The following is a 22,717-nucleotide window of genomic DNA, read 5'->3' on the forward strand; positions in this document are numbered from 1 at the left end:
AAACATCCCCCATTCTTGGCTAAACTGAGTAACCACTACTTCTTTACCAATTACAGCTGTGGCCTGGTTCTAATCTGCCTTCCCCAAAGGTGTTGAGATATCCAATCACAGAATCACTCCCACTTTCTGAAAACACCCAACATAAAAATAACCTTTGCTTCCCTGCTTTCCATCAGCCCTTTCCAATATTACCCAAGCAAAGTCCAAAGCTCCTAATAGCTTCTTTCTAACACGCGTTTCCTCTCTTTAATGTGTTTTCCCCTCACTGCACTGAACTATAAACCCAAGCTTGCTCAATGACAGGTATGTTCCTAGAAGTCTTTGTCTGAGGGCACAAATGATTCATCATTTTACCAATGATCAGGCTTCCTCAAAGACTGATATTTTGATAAAACCAAATTTAACTTCATTTGCAAATAAACTCTTCAGGATCCTAGCTATTTCATAGAAGCATGCTACACCTATAAGACAAAATGTCGCTGGTAGAGGCTCTGAGTGCAGCAAGATTTTTAATTGAGTCTTAAAAAATACTGAGGACATTTCCTTCTTAATATAGAGAAAATCCTCCATATCAAGAACTCTGAAAACTGGGTAGCTTTTTCTTCTAAAGCTCAAATCATAGCAAACCATGATGACACAGATAGGACCACATTTTCCAATTTTACAAGTTCTGAAAATATCAACTGTACACTAAGGGGATTTTACAGCCCTATAGCAACAAATGGTTTTTCTGGACACTCTAGGTCCTATGACCCAATCTCAGACAGGAAGAGACCAACAATATAGATAAATCCCACAGACAGAATGCTGTGAGAAAGATGTCAAACACTGAAAGAGAACACACTAATTCCAGTTGAGTAGAGTTTAAACTCCGAATAGTGGCTACTCTTGGAGGGATAATGGCTAGAAGGGCGCACAGTGGGGTCCAGGTGTTAGTCATATTCTGTTTCCTGATCTGGGCACCAGTTACACATGTGCCTTCAATCTGTGAAAATTAATTGAAATGTACAATTATCATATGTCTGTAAGTTATATTCCAAAAAAAGTTTTTAAAGAAAAAGATAAAGTGGTAGCATGTCACAGAGCAGCCTCCACTTAACTGAGACTCTGGAAGTGGCATATGTCCACCATTTAGGCCAGTTCCTTCACCTCTCTGAGCCACATCTTCCATCTGTAAATGAGGTTAACTCTTACACTCGCAGGCTTCTTTTGAGAGTTATGTGAGTTACTGCTTGTATTTAGCCTGGTGCACAGAGCATGATGGTTCAAACCACTGATGTCCTGCTGTCCAGTCTCTGCCCAGTGCCACCTCTGTGCAACTCAGGAAGGAACAATCAGCTCTGACATGATCAGAGATGACTATCTTTCTGTACTCTGGCAGAGCATCATCTGCCCCACCCCCTTCTGCACTCCCTTTATCTCCTCCTTCCCGGACCTGAGCCCTTCAGTCCCACCCAGCAGGTCTCACGGGTCTCCTCAGCCATGTGCCTTGTGACTAAATCCACAACATCTTCCACCATAATAGTCATCTTCAACCAATACCTTACCTATTGTTTGCAATGTGTTATCACAGATGTTACCAAGAAGCGTGTTCACTTCCTACCATGCACCACTGTTCCTGGGCCCCTGATACTGAAAGTCACCCCAGGTCAAAGAACGAGAGGTCCAGGGCAATCTCTGAGAAGTGGGTGTGAGCCACAGTGTGATGTGTCCTTTTAGTCTTAAGAATGGTTTTAAGATTAACATCCTAGCAGCACATTCATAAGAAAAAATGAAACTACTGGGATTTTACAGGGGGAAATTCTACCTTCTTTATCTTGGTGTCCCAGAAGGGGCATAATGGGGTGAGACAATTATCCCCCTTTCCTTTCTTAGGGATCAGCTAAGCCCTTACTAAAATTTCAGATTTTGGGCTAATTTTTAGACATGAATTCATTCTAAAATTCACTGGGGAAAATGTGTAAAATTTTAAAGGGAGAAAAGGCATTAATGGCCAGAGGAGAAAAAAAGTCCAGTAGTCAAATGAAGCCAAAAGTTAGTTACATAGATGTTAATCAACAGGTAGTATGCATTTTAAAAACTTTGCTAAACATCTTAGACACCTAGCAGTTTTTGCTGCCCCAAAACTGAGGCGCTCTACTTGGTATTAAGACCTAAGAAAACAATTTTCTTGTGGGAGTCCCCATGAAAGGGACAATGTGTGACAAGATAGACATAACCTCAAAAATACTCTCACTCCACATCCCTGTCCCTGGGAGGTGCACACTGAATGCTTAGGAATAAAGTGATCTTATATCTGAAATCTGCTTTCAGTTGGTTGGATACAAGGGAACAGAAACAGAGGGCAGGAGAGGGAGTAAGAAGGAGAGCAGGGGGAGCAGAAGTGGTGACGTGGAAGTGACATACCTTAAAAACTAGTGAAATTAGGTCAGGGGTATAATTAAGAGTGTTTACTGCCGGGCGCGGTGGCTCAAGCCTGTAATCCCATTACTTTGGGAGGCCGAGGCGGGTGGATCACGAGGTCGAGAGATCGAGACCATCCCGGTCAACATGGTGAAACCCTGTCTCTACTAAAAATACAAAAAACTAGCTGGGCGTGGTGGCGCGTGCCTGTAATCCCAGCTACTCAGGAGGCTGAGGCAGGAGAACTGCCTGAATCCAGGAGGTAGAGGTTGCAGTGAGCCGAGATCATGCCATTGCACTCCAGCCTGGGTAACAAGAGCGAAACTCCGTCTCAAAAAAAAAAAAAAAAAAAAAAAAAAAAAAGAGTGTTTACTGTACGGATCAACTTTTTAACTGAAAAAACTTTAATTCAGTAGAAAAAAGAAAAAAAATGATACATTCATACCCCCAAAACACAATGAGTCCCAGGGACTCAGGAGGGTCCTATCAACTGGGCCCACTGTCCACTGTGGTCTCTTTGGTCTCTGGACTGTCAGTGGACTCTGAGTCTCAGTCTTTGAGTTAAATACCACGTGTCTTTGCAATAAGCAAACAACATGATCAGTTATGCAAAGGACTAAAGTATAGCAACGAGTGAAATGTGATACTGGAAGCTATGAGACAGAGAACAAGAAAAGGCTATAAACTCCCCCTTTTATGACTTCCAAGTGAAATGGCATCTCTTGCAAAGATATTGCGGAGTCAAAAAGTAAGACATACTCAGATGTCCCAGATGAGCCAACTATCACAAGTGATATTAGAAACAACGCTATACCTTTCATGGGAGCCATCATCTCCCTCTCTCTGTATTTAGAAATCTAGACTTTCCTTTTTCTTCTCTTTGTTCTTTCAAATTCTGTCAACTGAACCTATGTCAGCACAGGCTGATGATGGGGGAAAATGTAATGAATTTAAAAGTTTTACTGGAAGGTTACTCAAAATTATAAATCCTATCCAACTGGACTATAATATTAAAAGTTGATGTTCTTTTTGGTTTGATATACACAAATTGGAGTCAACTCAATTGATTATTTAATGAGGAAACACAGTTTTCTCTAAAACTCCCTAAACTATATTTGAGAACAGAGGGCTAAGATCCCTATCACGTATACTGATGGTGATCAGGGTAGAACCTGCTTTAAGAAACTCTGTACTCAGTATAAACTGGATAAAGTTTAATGTATTGTTGTCAGAGTTCAAAACCCTCACATTTGACAGAAAGCCTCAAACACTGAAAAAATTTCCCAACATTTTCTAGCATTTTTACAAAAACCATCACCTTCATATGTGACTTGAGTGATCCGTACAAACAGGAGACATGTCTTTAATGGGCTCCAAAAACAGTTTTAAACTCCTAACATCAACCAATCTGTAGATTCTTACTAAGAGGAACATTTGGTACTAAACACCACATTATCTTTGTTCTCTCACTTACTTCTAAGCAATTTAAGCAAAAGAGGAATTTAGTGTTAAGTTGACTAAGTTTCAGGGAAAAAAAATGAATGTAAGCAACATGGCAATTTATTCTAAGTAAAAGCAATCCCTTCAAAACAAACAAAAAAAAAATCAGAAGTTCCCTCGTACAGAACCAAAAAAAGAAAGGAAGAATGTCAAAAGAAAAAGGGATTTCAGGTTGAGACAGCAATGACAATAAGCAAAACATGACCTACCACTGCCCAAAAAAATACAAACAAAATTTCAAAAGCACACACTCTAAAAACTGGTAATTCTACTCCTAGATTATCCTACAGATAATAAAAACCATTGCTAAGACTTGTTAAATTTTTGAAAGAATGTTTCCTGTGACTTGCTTTGTAGAAAGAAAGAAAGACTGAAAACAATCAACAGAGGAAGAGTTGAAGAGTGCGCTCCCATTTTCCAGAATACTTTGCAGCAAGCCCTTGAAAAGAAATGGGCAATTCTATACCTAGTGATGGGGATAAACTCATGACATGTGTTAAGTGGAAGAAAAAAAAAAGCAAGATACAGAACCATATACACTGTGCTCCCATTTCTGGGTATCTTTTAGGAGGACAATATAGTCACACATTTGCATTTGCATAATATATATCCAGAAAAACACTTAAGGCATAAGATGGCCAGTCACGGTGGCTCATGCCTAAAATCCCAGCACTTTAGGAGGCCAAGGCGGACAGATCACTTGGGATAAAGAGTTTGAGACCAGCCCAGCCAACATGGCGAAATCCCATCTCCACTAAAAATACAAAAATTAATCAGGTGTGCCGGCGCACGCCTGTAATCCCAGCTATTCAGGGGCTGAGACAGGAGAATTGCTTGAACCTGCAAGATGGAGGTTGCAGTGAGCCGAGACTGTACCACTGCACTCAGCCTGGGTGATAGAGTAAGGCTCCATCTTAATTAAAAAAGAAAAAAATGAAAGGGTAGAGAATAAGTGTGAACCAGGGAGAGGAAGAGATAAATCCAGTTGGGATACATTTGTTATATCTACAGTCCTTCCATCTTCATTCTTTCTCCAATCCCCCACCCATGTCGGGAGGTTTGCTTAAAGCAGTAAATTATTTTGCCACATCTAGATTTTAAAACACAAAGGCTATTGGCAAAAACACATTCTGATGAAAAACTTTAAAAGAATGGATTAAAGTACCACTTTTGTAGGTCAAATTTATTTAACTAAAAGTTCTAGATTGGCATGGTCCCCAGAACTTAAAAACCTACTCCTAATTTAAAAGGCATATATGCCAACATTACCCCTTGAATTAGATTCAAAGAATAATTCAAGTCTAATTCAAGATTCAGGACCTGGCCCCACCTACTTCCAGCCTCAGGGCATACCCCAATCTTACTCTGACCACAACTCTTCTTTCGGTTCCTCAAACCTGCCCTGCACTTCTGTCGCTTTCAGGATTTTTTGCATAGCCTCTTCCCTGGGCCTAGAATATTCTTTTACTCATTCTCTTTATGGTTCACTTAAGGAAAAAAAAAAAGAAAAAAAAAAAAAAAAACGGGGTTGCAGCCTACGTGTATGGCACTTCAGGGAAGCTCCCTTGGCTGCTTTAAACTGGTCTGGTTCCTCCCATCATATCCTCCAAGAAAAACACATCTATCTTTTCAAGGATTTATCACAATTTCAATTCTGTAACTGTGAAATCAGTTTTCCGACGTCTATTTCCCCCACCACTAGAATATCAGCTGCCAGAGGCAGAAACTGTCTCACCAACCTTATATACAGAATAACCTCAGAAATATTTATAGAATGAACAAAGAAAGTTTATAATATGTATGTTATTTGTAATATTTGTGAGATGAACAAAGAAGATTGGTCAATATGAAAGAAGATTAAATTGAAGGTCCGCCGCTTTAAATCTATCTTTAAGCAGGGGAAATGGAAAATACTGCAGAGTAAAATAAAACCACCAGATAAACAGAGCCCCAAACTGACCAGGATAGAAAAATAACGACAATTACACTTGAATCCATTTAAGCAGCAGCTTCGGGATGAAGAAAAATGCTACAACAATAGTATCCAAAATAAACCATTCAGTAATTGATCAACTAGTCACAGGAAATTATCCTAATTCAAGATCTTATATGAACTATACAAAGTGTTATACACAGAAGGATGAGGAAAAAAGACACCACCAGGAGATGTATCTAACATGCAGCTGTGAGTTCAAGTGGTTTAATGCAATTTAAAAGAATATCTGGCATCACTACTTCTATGTACTCTTCAGAATCTGCCTTAAATGCACTATCGTTCAAATAAAAATGCAATAAACTACAAAAGTAGTCTGTCCTACTTTTTTCCAAAGTAAATATACAGTAAGGTTTTACCATAAAATGTTAGTAATATTTCCTGTAGATTATAAATGACATCAAGAAACCATAAAAAGAAAACTCTGCTGTGGCCAAAAAACACCAAAAGTCAAGTCAAAAGATAATTGAAAGGTGGGAAATTTTTTTGCAATTCAAAATTGAAAAAAGATCAACTCACCGTAATATATAGAGTGCTAAGAAAAATGAGTAAGAGAAAGACCAAGGTCCCCAAAGACAAACAAGAAAGGATATCAACTAGGCAGGTACAGAAAAAGAATACAAATGGCTCTTACAAACCTAAGAAATGATGCTTATCCACCCCCTTGAGAGAAACACAAAGATGGTACTAATATGTCACTGTCCATTTACCAGACTACCAAAATCCAGTGTGATAAAACCCACTGACAGTGCAGTATGGGGCCACATATCTCTCATACTGTACAGGCAACATCTATTCAAATTACACATATATAGAGCATTTGACACAACAATGCCATTCTGTGAATTTACCAAGAAAGGCAGCATCAAAAAGTGAGGGAATTCCTCTAGAATCAGCTTGCTTAGCTAGGTGTCAATTCTGGCTCTCCTGCTCTCTGGAGTATGACTTCAGGCAAGTCACCCAACCCTCTTTGGGCCTCAGTTTCCCATCTGTAAAACAAGGATAATATACTACTGGCAGCCAGGAGCCGTGGCTCATGCCTGTAATCCCAGCACTTTGGGAGGCCGAGGTGGGCGGATCAGGAGGTCAAGAGATCAAGACCATCCTGGTCAACATGGTGAAACCCCATCTCTACTAAAAATACAAAAATTAGCTGGGCGTGGTGGCGTGTACCTGTAGTCCCAGCAACTTGGGAAGCTGAGGCAGGAGAATTGCTTGAACCCAGGAGGCAGAGGTTGTGGTGGGCCGAGATCGCGCCATTGCACTCCAGCCTGGGCAACAAGAGCAAAACTCCGTCTCAAAAATACACACACACACACACACACACACATACCCCCCCCCCCCAACACACACACTACTGGCTACTTCTTAGGACTGATGGGAAGATTGAGTCATAAGGAAATGGTTGAAGAGAGTGGCTAGGAATTATCGTCTCTGATACACTCACCCACATAAAAAATAATCTGTGTTCAAGGTGACTGTGATATTGTGAGACCAAAGACTGAAAACAAATTAAATGCCCAATGGTAAGAGATATCTACACAATGGCTTACCATGCAACTGTTAAAAAATAAAAAATAAAAATCTCCAAAGTATAATTAAATAGCAGTGGGAGGGGCAGTAAAGGAATATAATATCATATACACAACCTTTTGTGTTAAAAAGAAGGGGAACAGATACTAAGTGATGTCTTTCCTATTCAAAAAAATTCAATTAAAAATGTTTTTTAAGTGGGGCAATATTCCAAACCTCAGGGGAAATTATTATATGTACTCACAAATGTCCCTAGGGCATCCTAAATTTTGTTGCTCGGTCAAAAGCAACTTTGGAATTCTTAGACATTTTGGAATTGAATGCCCTTTGTTTTTAAGAGCTGAACTATCAGATTCCCCCCCCAACTTTTTTTCTTCTTGAGAGGGGCTTTCCGGCAAAAACCGGAAAGCCTGCTAGACAAATTCTAAAAGAGCTGTAACACTTATCCAACCCCTTTTTTTAACCTCCTCCTCTTCTGCCAAGGAGCTAACAGAAGAGAAAGAACCCTAGCCTGGGTGTGAGGCCACTTCCCTGGAAATCCCACCTGTCCCATTTACCAGCACTGTTCCCTGGCCAATAATTTAACAGCATGTCACCTGAGCCCCACATCCTTTGTTTTTAAAGGAGGCACACACTACCTACTCCCAAAGATTTGCCATGAGACTCAACTGAAATAATTTAGCTACAGCCACTCCATAGATGTGGCCTAAGCTGCAGATTTCAGAGCTGGAAATTCTGGGCAAACACTGCTTGTTATTCTACCTGTCCAGAAGACACGTGTCTGCACACACTGCCCACAGCTTCCTGTCTGGTGCTCTCCAGCCTTGCGTGGCTTCACACATAGCACTGAGTCAGACTTTCTGGAAGCCATAGATGCCAGTCCATCTTCTGAGGGCAGGACTCCCCCAGATGCTCAGACATTTCTCAGCTAGAAGCTTCCAGGGAAGGCTGCACAGGATGCCTTACTTCAGGTCTGCTTCACACAGGTGAAGTGGTGACCTAAAATTCCTGCTGCTTCGTCACAGGGGCTGGGAAGCCAGTCTACATACCACCGAGGGCAGAACCAGCAAATCTGGGATGCTCAGAAGCTGGGGAGGAGACAGAGCAGTAGGTAAAAGGTCTCCAAGCCTGCTGTCAACAGCTTTAGGGAGGAAAGTTAGAGCTAGGGCAAGCAGCCCAAGAGCAGCCTAAGGGCATAGGGCTTAATAGCAGAGGGGAAGTAAGGGTAATGCCTTTGATCCCAGAAAAGCCTGTGATGTTTACCTTTCAAACGCTAATTTACCAGGAGAAATATAACTAATTTTGTCAGGCATGATAATGGTATGGTTATAAAATTCTTATCAGAGACGCAAACTGAACCATTTATGGTGAAACTATGTCAGACTATGTGTCAATAATTAGTGAATTTGGCGGTTTGTGGATTCACTCTACTTTTGTATATGCTTGAAAATTTCCATAATAGAAAAAGTTTAAACAAAATCCACTATCATCATAAAAATAAATTTCACAGCAGGGAAATGTGAGAAAAGTATTCTCACAATCTGATTGTTTGCCAGACATGCAGGGCTAGGAGATAAGGCCTCCAAGTCACTAACATAGGCAGCCATTTCTCCTCCCAGGGCATTAGCATCATCATCAGAGCACCCTTTACCCATCAAAACTGACTGGCAATGCCCATGAATTCCTTTCAACGGCTACTGAGGCATCCTAAGATGCTCCCCACTGGCTATGTGGGGCATGCTCTGTGTCAGAAGCAGCTGGCCTGGAAGATATTCAGGTGCAGAGCTTCCCATCTGGCATTCCCTGCAGGAAAATGTGCACTAACCATAAATGACAAATGACAACAGGGACATATGAGAAAGCATTCGATGGGAGGGGCTTCTGAGGCAGGAGGAGGATGGACAGGAAAGACCTCAAGTATCAATCCAGCCATTCTGGGCTGCATGGGACACTATAAGTGGAGCCCGCTGTTTCAAGCTGCCATGCCTTCGTCCATGCTGATCCTTCTCCCTGGAATGCGCTTTACTCACATTTTTCTGAAGGAATAAAAACCTTTGAGTCTTCCAACCTTCTGCTGTCTACAAAGTACTCAATAGCTGCCCAAGCCAAACACAGTCATTCCATATTCATTCATTTCTTCCTGGGCCAGCCCTGGGTCTATCTAGCCCCAGATGCCTCACTGCCCTTTTCTCCTGCTCTGCAAGGTACAGGTGACCTCTGCAGGCTGCACCTCCCAGTTCCCAAAATCAGCCAATGGGATTCAGCCAATAAGATGCACTAGCAAGAGATGGGAAGATGGACGGGAGAACTCGGGGTATTTCTCCCCTTTCTCCATCTTAGGCAGCATCCACGTCTCAAGGTCCACAGCAGTTTCAACTTCTTGATGACCGCAGCCCCTAGGCTCTGATAACACTACCTCTTCCCTTTATTCTCCAGAGGAGGTGTGAGAGCAGTGTTCTGCTCCTGCATATTCCTGGGTTGTCTCACCACCCACCCAACTTGAGCCTCTCAGCAACTCTATCACTGGTATGACCAATCCCTGAATTACATCTTCCCTTTCAGCTCCACGTGGTTTGTTTCCCTGTGTGAATACTGAATGATAAACTAGCCATCTTCCTTCAGTCACTATAAGGACACTGCCTTCCTGCAACTCTCCAAAAGGCTCTGAGTTCCTTCATGGCAGGCACAACATCTTCCTGGGCTTCAGATGCCAGGAGCCCAAGGCAGGGTTCTCAGTTATTGTTTATATCCTGCCTTGCTCTTAGAAGGACTTCTCAAGCACATAGTTAGCACTTAGGATGTACATGAAAAATGTTGGGTTAAATGAATGTATGGCTGCCTCAATCTACAGAAGTTAAGGTGGAAGCCCACAAGAAGAGAAGACTACCGGAAACATCTTTCAGGGCTAGGGGGATTCTTTTAGGGGGAAATTGATAAGAATTTGACACCCAAGAATTAGAACAATTGCCCAGACTATAGGGCAAAGACTTGCATTACGAATTTTCAAAAAACAAGCAGCAGCAGCAACAACAAAACAGTGCTATATTCCAAACTCCTACAAAGAATTTCACGGACCATTACTGCTGCAAGTGGTCTTAGAAATACAATGCAGTGTGGTTAAGAACAGAGGCTCCCAAGTTCTGCTGTCAAATCCTGCCCCCACCACCTACCAGATGAATGATCCTGCCAAGTTAACTTCTCTTCTCTCCCGTTCTCTCCCTGGCCCCACGGTTTTGTTTCAAGGGCTACATCAAGGTAGAGCACATCAGTCATTAGTCATTATCCACAGCATACGCCAAAGGTCTCAAACTCAACTGCCATCAGAGCGGGAAATAAATTAGCATGTGAAGCTGCAGAGGTAAAAAACCAACAGAGAGGCTGGGTACGCTGGCTCACACCTGTAAACCCAGCACTTTGGGAGACTGAGGAGGGTGAATCATTTGATGTTAGGAGTTCAAAACCAGCCTGACCAACACAGTAAAACCCCATCTCTACTAAAAACACAAAAAATTAGCTGAGTGTGACGGTGGGCATCTGTAATCCCAGCTACTCAGAAGGCCGAGGCCGGAGAATCTCTTGAACCTGGGAGGCAGAGGTTGCAGGAACAGAGATCGTGCCACTGCACTCCAGCCTGAGCAACAGAGCTAGACACTGTCTCAAAAAAAAAGAGAGCGAAGCAAAGCAAAGCAACACACACACACACACACACACACACACACACACACACACAAAGCAAAGCAAAGCGATGCAATGCAACGCAACAGATGGAGGTGATGCCTACAACAGAGCAGAGGGTGTGCCCTTGCTCAGGTCTTCAGAAGTCCTTCACAACTATGGAGCCAAGTCCTTCACCTATGGGTCAAATGCAAGCTGACCTTCTGCAAACCCTGAATTCGAAACACACCTTTCTCAGGAAGCTGAGACTCGTCAAAAAAGACATGACTGATGCCTCATCCTGCAGAGAAGGCGAGGCAGAGAGGCCCAGTTCTCTGGTACCACTGCAGGCTGGTGAGGAAAGGAGACATCAAACAAGGGGATTGGTAACATGGCCAAGTAAAGGCAGACACCTGAGCCATGCAGTCAACAATGGCTTCCAGAGAGGAAGAGACTAGGAAGCTGGTGTGGAAGAACAGGAAATGTGAAAGCAAACTGAGAGCCACCGAGGAAGAAGTGGAGGCGCCGTCGTAAGAAGACTCCAAAGAGCTTTGCAAAGGAGAAAACATTGTGTCAGCTTCTGGGGGAGGAAAAGAGAAAAGGGAAGAAATAGGCAAGAAGCAAATCCATAATCATTGGATTGAGAAGGAAAAGGAAGATCTGTGCTGACTGCATCCTGAGGGCTTTCCTAAGTCATATCATTTATCCCCATATTATTTATTCCTAAGTCATATCATTTATCCAAAACTGGAGAGCTAAGATACTATGATGTCTTTTCAGAGAAGAGGGCAAGGTGGCTTAGAGGTCAGCTAAATTGCCCCAGGTTCACACAGCAAGGAAGGAGCAAACAGATTTTTAAACACAGGTCCTCCAGGTTTTAGGACTACCAGATAAAATACAGGAGGCCTGGTTAAATTTGAATTTCAGATAAACAACAAATTCTTTTCTAGCATATACAGGTGCCATGCAGCATGTGGGACATATGTATACTAAGAAAGAATTCATTGTTTATCTCTAATTGAAATAGAGTTGTACATCCTGCATTTTTATTTGCTAACTGGTAACCCTAGTTGCTTTCCAAGTTGCTTTCTGTTATTCCAAGTTCTGCCAAAGCACTCTAGGGTGGAAAAATCAGAAAGCAGTTAATGAATAAAACTGAAAGGAGGGGCTGGGTGCAGTGGCTCACACCTGTAATCCCAGCACTTTCAGAGGCCAAGGCAGGTGGATCATGAGGTCAGGAGATCAAGACTGGCCTGGCCAACATGGTAAAATCCTGTTTCTACTTAAAAATACAAAAAATTAGCTGGCCATGGTGGTACGTACCTGTAGTCCCAGCAACTCGGGAAGCAGAGGCAGGAGAATCGCTTCAACCCAGGAGGCGGAGGTTGCAGTAAGCCAGTGAGCCAAGATTGTGCCACTGCACTCCAGCCTGGGTGACAGAGTGAGACTCTGTCTCAAAAAAAAACAACAACAACAAAAAAAAAACAAAGGGAAATTTCACACAGCCTAATACAGAATGCTAATCTGCAACACATAAAACAAAGAAGCATAAAAACAGAAGTAGTAGAACCTACAGAAGAGAATTGGGGCAAGAATACACCGTACTTATAGAAAGCAGTAAATCCTACAGGTTTTCATTTGTGGCCTAACAAGCAAATCCCAGTCCCTTTACACATCACTGCCAGGCAGCAATCACCCAGAGCTGCAAGGCTCTGGGTCAAGTAAGAACCAACCGTGGAAGGAATGACTGTCATTAGGAGAATTACTCCTCACCTAAAAAAGAGTTCAACTAGAAGGTGTTCAGACAAGGAGCAGAGAGGGAGGTGGCGAAACCAAAGGGCTCCCATAGTTTTGGCTACAGCCTCCACAACTCTGGTGGACAGACAACAGCAAAAGTGGGAACGGCATTCTTGAGCTCACTTTAGCTTGTTTATTTACAAGGCAAGCAGAGTCCCTCAATCAGATAAAATATCCTCCTTGCCCTTTCTTACCATCCCCAAAATCAATACAACCAAAATATTAATAGCAGTTGAGGGAAAAGCATGCTTCTCAACCTTCAGAAAGTCCCCAGGCTAGAGAGCAACCCAGAGGCAACAAAGAAAAGAGGTCACTTGACGACTCCCTTGCAAACAGAGAAAACTACTGTCTCCCACAGACCACCCCGGCCCATAACCAGGGATTGTCCTTCCATCATTTGGGTGCTGCAATCCTGCAAAATCAGTCCATTTCAAAGATTCATGTTTTAGTTTCTGTTCTTTAAACTAGCAGCTAAGGAGAAGTGGCACTAGGGCGTTGGCCATCAAATTCCACCTTCTGGAACCCGTACCCTCATGAAAGAGGGTCAAAAGTCTCTATCAGAGAAGCCAGCTTTGACAGTCTTCTGTCTGGCGATAGTTCTAAAGTCAGAAAACGTGTACTTTTGCAAAAAACACAATGGACAGAGCTCTGTAACTGACATACAGGGAAAAACAAGAGATCTTTTAGGAAGTGTGTTTGCCTCTTGAAGTCCTGTTACTTTTACACAGCCACACAGGCCAGTATAATCCTGGCTCACCAAACCCTCAGAAACCTGCTCAGTTCCCAGGCATCCCCGAGCACCAGAGAAACAAGGGCCCTGAGAAGCCGGGTTATGACACTCCCCAGCCTGCGGTGCCCAGGGATCTTTTGGTGCCACCTCAACCACCCCCACTCAGCTTTCGAGGGATTATTTTTCTATCATCATCTTATAGGATTATTTTTCTATCATCATCTTATAGGATTATCCAGAGCAGGACTGATTTTGAAATATATTTTGGAGGACAATAGAAGGGGGTGAGGTGGGGAAATACTAATAATATTTAATATCATTTTTCTACAGGAATAACTCATACATTACCCCAACACTTCCTATATGTATCATCTCATTTGATCTTCATAACTGTGGGATGGGAGCAAGATTTCTATTAACTAGACAGGCTCTTATCAGGTAAGTAAACCAAGGCTCAAAGGCCCTAAATGCAATATAGCTTAGCTAGTAGGGCAGCCATACCTCAATTAAGGAGCACTTAAGTGTCCTGTAGGGCCTGTATGTCCTCTGCTGTGCCACACTGCTTTCACGTCACCCCACTGCCCAGCACTAACACTGAGGGAAGAGGGTGGGGCTGCCCAGGAAGCTGACTCTAAAACTGCAAATAATTTCACAGATACTTAGGCAAAACATTTCACAGCAATAAAAAAGAACTGCCACTATCTGCAACTGCATGGATACTGTTTAATATTAGTTAAGGAACTAGGATAACCAAAGAATCCAGACACACAAAATACATTCTGCATAATTCCATTTATATGAAGTTCAAGCAAACAAATCTATTAAATATATTAAGATAAGTCAGAACATGGTTACCTTTTTGGGGAGTGCTGACTGGAACAGAGCACATGAGTGTCAGGGGTGTTGACAGTTGCATGTATTCTAAGCAGGGTGGTGGTTACACTAGTGATTTCATTCTTAAATTCACTGAGCAGCCAGGTGTAGTGGCTTATGCCTATAATCCCAGCACTTTGGGAAGCTGAGGTAGGAGGATTGCTTGAGCCCAGGAGCTAGAGACTACCAGCCTAGGCAACACCGTGAACCCACCATGTCTCTTAAAAAAAAAAAAAAAAAAAAAAAAAAGGCCGGGCGCAGTGGCTCAAGCCTGTAATCCCAGCACTTTGGGAGGCTGAGGCGGGTAGATCACGAGGTCAAGAGATCGAGACCATCCTGGTCAACATGGGGAAACCCCTTCTCTACTAAAAATAATTAGCTGGGCATGGTGGCACGTGCCTGTAATCCCAGCTACTCAGGAGGCTGAGGCAGGAGAATTGCCTGAACCCAGGAGGCAGAGGTTGTGGTGAGCCAAGATCGCGCCATTGCACTCCAGCCTGGGTAACAAGAGCGAAAGTCTGTCTCAAAAAAAAAAAAAAAAAAAAAAAAATCCAAGAAAAAAATAGCCGGGCATGGTGGTACACACCTGTGGTCTCAACTATTCAGAAGGCTGAGGTAGAAAGATCACTTTGAGCCCAGGAGGCGAAGTTTGCAGTGAGCCAAGATCGCCCCACTGCACTCCAGCCTGGGGTGAAAAAGTGAGACTTTGTCTCAAACAAACAAACAAATAAATAAATACAATCAGCACTATTTGATAAATTTGTGCATTCAAAGTTTATACACTTTACAATAAATATATTGTTCTCCACTGAAGAGTTTACAAAGAAGAAAAGTGAGCACTTCCCAAAATCAATTCCACAGATTTTACTGAACAGCTGTGTTAAGGTTATAGAAAACACAAATGACCCTTCAAATAGCAGGATTTCTATGCGGTAGTCACCACACAAGGCACAATCTGACTGCTGTGTTCAATCCCTGTTCTGCTGCTTACTGCGATCAGTGGCTGCTGGGACTCCCTGTGCCTCAAGTCTTTCATCGGTGACACAGAGATCACAAAGCGTTGTCCTGAGGAGTCAGAGTCCCTAAAGGTAAAGTGTTGAAAACTGTATCCAGACACACTGCAAAACTGCCGTATGTGGTAACAGTTACAATGGAATAAGACAGATCATCCTACAGCTAATAAATGACAAAATATCTGCCTTCAAATAGTTCATTAAAAAGACACAAATACAACGACAGATACGATCCGCAATCACTGGGGAGGCAATGTCCTATGTCCCAAGTCTGTGGCTTGCATCGCCAGGCTCAAAAAGGCAAAAGCTAAAGAACTTGCCACTGAACTGGGTTAAATATACACTGTTGAGTTTTCTGTACCTAAAAATAGCTACAATAATACAAATTTTCCTTCAAAAGAAAGAAAAAAGACACAAATAGACATCTGCAGTAAGTAGCCAGACTGGATTTCCAAAAGGCAGAAATGCTCTTACTGTTCTCATTACTGCCCTTCCGTAATGAGCTCCTGAAGGGAACCCAGGAGTTCCCCAGCTGGGCACTGTTCTCCCATCCTCATTTTTCTCTGGGCATTCAGGTTCTGCCTGGGTGTGGGAGGAGTGCCTTGTCCTATTACTACTCACCCCCTACTTCTTTTGGATTAACTTGGATTTATCCTTTAGATCTTGACTAAGAAATCTCCTCCTTCCAAAGCCTGCGCTCTGACTGCCTCCACTCCTGGATTGAATCAGGACCCCACCACCAATGCCACCAGCACAATCCCATCCCAGTTGTTATATACAGGGACACTGCCTGGCATACATCAGGCACTCATGTTTGTTAAAAAAAGAAAAAAAGAAAAAAAGAAAAAAAAAAACACTTGTACTGTGCTAATCAGACTATTTTTAAGTAGACACTATAACACAGATGCAAAGAAAGAAACTGATTCCAGGCTGGGATGAAGAGGGAGGGGGAGGAATCCATAAGGCTATGCCATGTGAAGAGGTGCCATCATCCTGGGGTATGATGCAGGGGTGGAACAGACCAAGGCCCAAGTGGAGGGCAACTGAGCCAGAAAGGGGAGCACAAACTGTCCCCCATGCACTGAAGGCACCCTTCTCTATTGTTTTTTCTTTTCCAAGACAGAGAGTTTGCTGCCCTGGCAACACTCCCTTAGGCCCAGCATCCTGGGAATTTGCTGTGGCAATGGGGCAGCCCTGACTACCCTAACTGAATAGAACAGCATAAGAACCTCTAATAGGAAAATGTCCACAACAAGACGAAGATAAAACTGTCCTTGGGCTGTGCATGGTATCTCATCCTGTAATCCCAGGACTTTGGGAGGCCAAGGTGAAAGGATTGCTTGAGCCCAGGAGTTCAAGACTAACCTGGGCAACATGGCAAGACCGAGTCTCTACAAATAATAATAATAATAATAATAATAGTAATAATAATAATAACGAGCCAGGAGTGGTGGCACATACCTGTAGTCCCAGCTGCTCCAGAAGCTGAGGTGGGAGGATCACTTGTGCTCAGGAGGTTGAAGTTGTAGTGAACTATGAAGGCATCACTGCACTGCAGCCTGGGTGACAGAGCAAGATCCTGTCTCAAAGAAAATCAACCAAACAAAAAGGCTTGTCCCTAAGTTAATTTATGTGCCATCTTCCCACAGACTGTAAAAGCTCTGAGGTCAGACCTGAGCTCAAATCCCAGTCCCATCTGATAGCCATGGGACCTCGGGCAAGTGATACAACCTTTCTGGGCCTAAATTTGTTTTTGTTTGTTTGTTTGTTTAAGACAGAGTTTCACTCTTGTTGCCCAGGCTGGAGTGCAATGGTGCAATCCCGGCTCACCGCAACTTCCACCTCCCGGGTTCAAGCGATTCTCCTGCCTCAGCTTTCTGAGTAGCTGGAATTACAGGCATGCGCCACCACACCCAGCTAATTTTCTGTATTTTTAGTAGAGACGGGGTTTCTCCATGTTGGTCAGGCTGGTCTCAAACTCTCAACCTCAGGTGATCCATCCTCAAGGCGTGAGTTACCACACCCAGCCAATCTGAGCCTAAATTTGTAGGCTTATAGCTATGAATAAATAGTAGTACTGATCATAAGACCATAGTGAGGATTAAATGAGAGGATATACACAAACACCTTCCAATAGTGCCTATCCCATTGTAAGCACTGCATAATCATTCGCTGTTATCACAGCAACACAAAAAGATTTGGAAGTGGTACAATGGTGGTGAATAAAAATTCTATAAGCTTTCTTTTTCCTTCAAACCTTGTAAACTTCCTGTTTGCCTTGCCCCAAAGAGGTCTGGCCTTAGCCCTTGACTTCCTGCAGGTAATTTCTAACCCTTTGGAATGTCATGCCTGATAAGAGTGTCTGTTTACCTGAGGGCCTTGGATCACACAGGGAAAGCCTAACAGCATGATTCAGCCTGAGCACTTTGGGCCATGTGGTATCAGCAAAGCCTTCTCAGGGCCTGGAGATTGAGACCTGCCCTGCGGATGGTCAACCACGTCTACGTGATGGAGTCCCCGAAAGAACTCTGCACCCCAAGGCTTGGCCAAACTTCTCTGGCTGGCAACACTCCATGTGTACTGACACGCGTTGTTGCCAGGAAAATAATACTGTCCACACTCCGTGGGGAGAGGACAAGTAGAAGATCAAAAATGTTCCTGAACTCTGCCCTATATGCTTTCTTCCTTGACTAATAAGCTGCACCTGTGAGTATAAAAATAAATAATTTAAAAAATGAAATTACAGTTTATTCCAAACGCTATCAAGGAAATTACAGGCATACAACACATTTCATTAAAAATAAAAAATAGAAAGTAACCAACATCTGTGAGATGCTGGGGGGGAGGTATGGGGAAAGTCCCTTCCCTCCTAAAAAACAAGCTCTCGCCATGGGTGATTCCCCCATCCAGCATCTCCACATCTGGGTGCTTACTGGCGCCAAGCCCAGAGCTGGGCATAGGGCTAGGGCACTGCACATTTGCTGAGTGACAGAAAAGAACCGTATATGGGACAGCTAACAGGCAATACAAACTTAAGTTAAAACAAGACATCAACACTTTAGGTCCAAATTTATAACTTCAAGCCCAGGACAGTGAAAAGCAACTAGCTGCTTTTGTAGACCAGAGTAAGTCTTTCTTTAAAAAATAGAAAATATATATACACACACACACACACACACACACACACATATATAAAAGTCACCAGGAATAGAGGTTTACACAGTAGTAAAAAATAGATATTGTTTAATGAGTATAGTGTTTCCATTTGGGATGATGAAAACTTCTGGAGATGGATAATGGTGATGGCTGCAAAACATTGTGAACGTACTTAATGCCACTGAATCGTACACTTACAAATGGTTAAAATGGTGAGTTATATGTTGTATATGTTTTTACAACTAAAAAAAAAAAGATCATGGAAAAAAAGTCACTAGTCCTCTTCTCTGGGTACCTAAGGTGTTTCTCAATATAAACTCCATGCGTGCAAGGTTCGAAACTGCATAAAACAGTTAATAAACTTTCCAAGTGACATGAACACTTACCAGGTAGTGATTTGAACCTGAAGAAGTCTAACTCTACTGTATGGCGAATACACTTAAAACAGTACTTTGGTTAACAAAAAAATTAAAATCACCTAGTCAGTTTTCTCCTCAAAGACTAGTGGGGCTACTAAATGAAGTGGAGATACTTCATTTAGTTTTAACTCAATAAATGTCTTTGTTTAGATACACTAAGGTCTAGTGAAACGCTCCTACCCATGGGAAACATCTCTCAGTAGAATAAAAGTTATCATTTGAGTTAGCATATTAGGATAATTTTTTAAAAGTCAAGCTCACATAAAAATAATTTCATGAGTTGAAAAGCTTTCTATATGGAACACCAGGTATAATTATTTTTCTCTCAAATCTGTTCCTTTCAGCCTAATACAATCTCAACAAGCAGAGAGCACAAAAGACTCAAACTGTTCACTTACAAAAGCAGCACGTGAAGTGTGTAACACAGGTAACTAGATTTCTAAGAGTTTTCTTTAGCTCACCCATAATCCCTGCTGCTTTCATTCTTTTACTCTCTTCCTTCCTCCTTAGGAAAATGTTTTGAATTATGACCTATGCCTGGCTGAACATCCCAACTCTGTTCTGCAGTACCAAGTGGCCTCATTTGATCCTCAGTGCCCTGAGATGCCCTGGTGGCTATTACCCAGATCACTCTGGACACACACCTGGCACTGCCAAGGCTGGATTGATCTGGAACAGATGCCTGGAAGATTAGCCCATCAATCAGCACTGCTTTGGTAAAAAACTAGAATTCAAAATTGCCTATAAAATAGTACCTCTAATTTTACTGCAAGAAGTCTTTGTTTTCAGATAGTTTCAGATTAAAAACTTGAGAAATTCGGTCCATTCACCAATATTCCATGAAAGAAACATGGGTGGGCCCCAGAGTATACCAGGAATAGAGGGACAAAGCACCTAGATAATTTCCATGTACCGACAGATGCAGATTATGAAATTAAAACATCAACGACATTTCTTTTCAATCATCATCACATAAAAACGAAAATTAAAAACAAACCAAGAGCCTCCCTGTGCCATCTCAGCATAAATTGAGCAACAGCTCTCCCCATCTCTACCTTACAAAAGAAACTACAAGCTAATTAAACTGTGAATGAATGTAACACATTGTTTTCCTTAAAGATGTTCACAGAGACAGATAAACTTTATTTTGGAAGCTAGAAGGTAAAATTCCCCTCCCTGGGAACCCCCACAGGAGTCAGCCTAAGCTTCCCTTCCTGCCTCCATGTGTGTGTTGGGTTCTTCTGCAATGCACAGGCCCCAAGGCTGGAGAGAAAGACAGTTTCCCTCTGCTTTGTATTCCTTACAGCACCAGCTGAATCAAAGTCAAGTGCAATCCTCGCTATGCTACTAGGGGAGCCCTAACATTCCTTTTGGATATTTGTGAGTAGCACACAGTAGGCAGTATTAAAAGCACTTGATGGCTGAATCCTGCCTCTTTGAGGCTATGTTTATTACATGCCATTTTATGTCTTACTGAAGAAGCAAAGGCCGGGGCAGAGAGGGGAGAGCAGAAAATTTCCCAGCAAAAAACAAATGAGTATTGTAATGAACTGCAATCATTAAATTGTACTCCATGTCCAATCTAGGAATCAATAACTAAAGCACAGGGTTACCTTTAAACAACCATCGATCACATTGTTAACCCTTTTTTAAAGAATAGTTATCCCTAAAGAGAGAACCTACACAAAGTGATCTCTGCAATTTACTGGTATCATGGTTGGAATAAACTTCACAGCTGTAGATTTTATAGCCATAAAAGATGAGAAAATTTGACAGTCTTGGAGAAGCAGGAAGAATCTGCAAGTTAACACCACCACAAGATCCTGACAATTAAAAATATTTTCCAGAGGATTAGGTCCTCTGTCAAGAAAATTGCAACCACTACCAAGCAGGAACATACTGAGCCTATGACCATTTACTCTGCCAACTTTGACAATACTTCATTATACCTGAAGGCACCCATATTGTGATTGAAAACAAAAAGCAACACCTACCCACTAAGCAAAAAAGTATGCAAAGGGGACAGAAAAGACTCTTATTATTCCTTACTCAGCCTGACTGCAGTTCAGTAGCTTGGATTAGCATTTTGAAGCGTAAACACAATTATTTCTGCAAGGCATGATTTAAGGAAAACACACACACACGCATACACACACAAGCACACTGTGATGATACTTGTGTCTCTGCAAGATACAAGCAGTCATCTATAAGAATTCAACAATCCCCTACCCTGTTTTCAGATGCTTCCCCTACCCCTGCTACAGGTCACTAGTATTTATTGGCATTAACGTATCCCCCTGCAATAGGCCAGATTTGTTTCCCAGTGGGGTATTTCAACATTAAAGGGTCATAGAAAAACACCTGAAATGATCTGTCACCATCACCAAAACCAAGGCAGCAAATCTGAATACTTCCAACAGGGCTACTTTTTCCTCCAAGCCTTGCTCAGAAACACTTAGAAAGGAGAACCTGAAAACACTTTGTCCCCTTTCAGATTAAATGTAGCAGGAACACTCAGGTGTATGCTACAAGGCAGTCCATATCACCCAAAGCTAGAAGCCAGGGGCACACTGATTGCAGTAATCCCCAAAGTATACAATGTATCCATTCACACATCTGGGCTATTTATCAACTATGGTAAAGAAAAGTGCTTGCTGTTGTGGCAGGGGAGTGGCTCCATGAAGACAAGGTACAGGAGAGGGTGTTGGCACCTTCATCACAGAAAGAAACAAGCACACACATACCCATGCCTCTAGAGCCAGCTCAACAAATTTCTGAGTGTTTCCCGCATGCCAAACACGGAGGAATGTGATGAACAAGGCAAATTCTGCCCCCAAAGAAATTTACACATGAACTGAGAAAGATTTCTGTAGTTGAGTGTCAGTGACAGAAGGGATTCTATGGAACCACATAAGCAGGTGCATACCCCGGAGTGTGACTGACAAAGAGGAAGTATCAAGACATACCAGGAAGAGGTTCAGGTGGAGGAGGCAGTACAGTCTACTTCAATTGACAAGGTAGAAGGGAAAGGAGGAATACAGAAGAATATTTAAGGGCATAAGGGTTACCGCTGAGGAGCCAGAGGAAACCTACTGAAGTTCTGGGTGCTAGTAGTTGAAGGAGTGAAGTGAGAGCTTAGAGAATGCACACTGTGGCCTGGTGTGGTGGCTCACGCCTATAATCCCACTTTGGGAGGCTGAGGTGGGTGGATCACAAGGTCAGGAGTTCAAGACCAGCCTGGCCAAGATGGTGAAACCCCACCTCTACTAAAAATACAAAAATTAGCAGGGCATACTGGCATGCACCAGTAATCCCAGCTACTCGGGAGGCTGAGGCAGAGAACTGTTTAAACCCGGGAGGTGGAGGTTGCAGTGAGCCAAGATTGCACCACTGCACTCTAGCCTGGGTGACAGTGCAAGACTCCATCTCAAAAAAACAAAAACAAAAACAAAAACACACACAAAAAAATAAAAAAATAAAATGCACACTGGGCTAAATGCATGTAAGGGGTGTGGCTATGAAGCAAGAAGGACATTCCAATCATGCAGAGCCTGATGCTTGCCTGGATCCAAGGGCAATGGGGAGCCCCTGAATATTTTTAAGCAATGGCTACCTCCGATTTTTGCCGTAGACCAGCCTCTCTGGT

The 22,717-nt window shown here is 42.6% G+C and overlaps 1 protein-coding gene and 1 non-coding gene across 2 annotated transcripts in view; both read right to left on the bottom strand.

The window, feature by feature from the left end:
* CCDC6 (coiled-coil domain containing 6) overlaps window positions 1-22,717 on the bottom strand; it is a 115,899-nt gene that overhangs the window by 87,099 nt on the left and 6,083 nt on the right. The gene's annotated exons all lie outside the window — the stretch shown is intronic.
* On the bottom strand, window positions 7,812-7,873 carry LOC120367449 (U7 small nuclear RNA). The gene has a single exon (XR_005581833.1). It is a non-coding gene; the product is annotated as a U7 small nuclear RNA (small nuclear RNA).

This window comes from Saimiri boliviensis, chromosome 12 (assembly GCF_048565385.1).
Source record: "Saimiri boliviensis isolate mSaiBol1 chromosome 12, mSaiBol1.pri, whole genome shotgun sequence".
NCBI lineage: Eukaryota > Metazoa > Chordata > Mammalia > Primates > Cebidae > Saimiri > Saimiri boliviensis.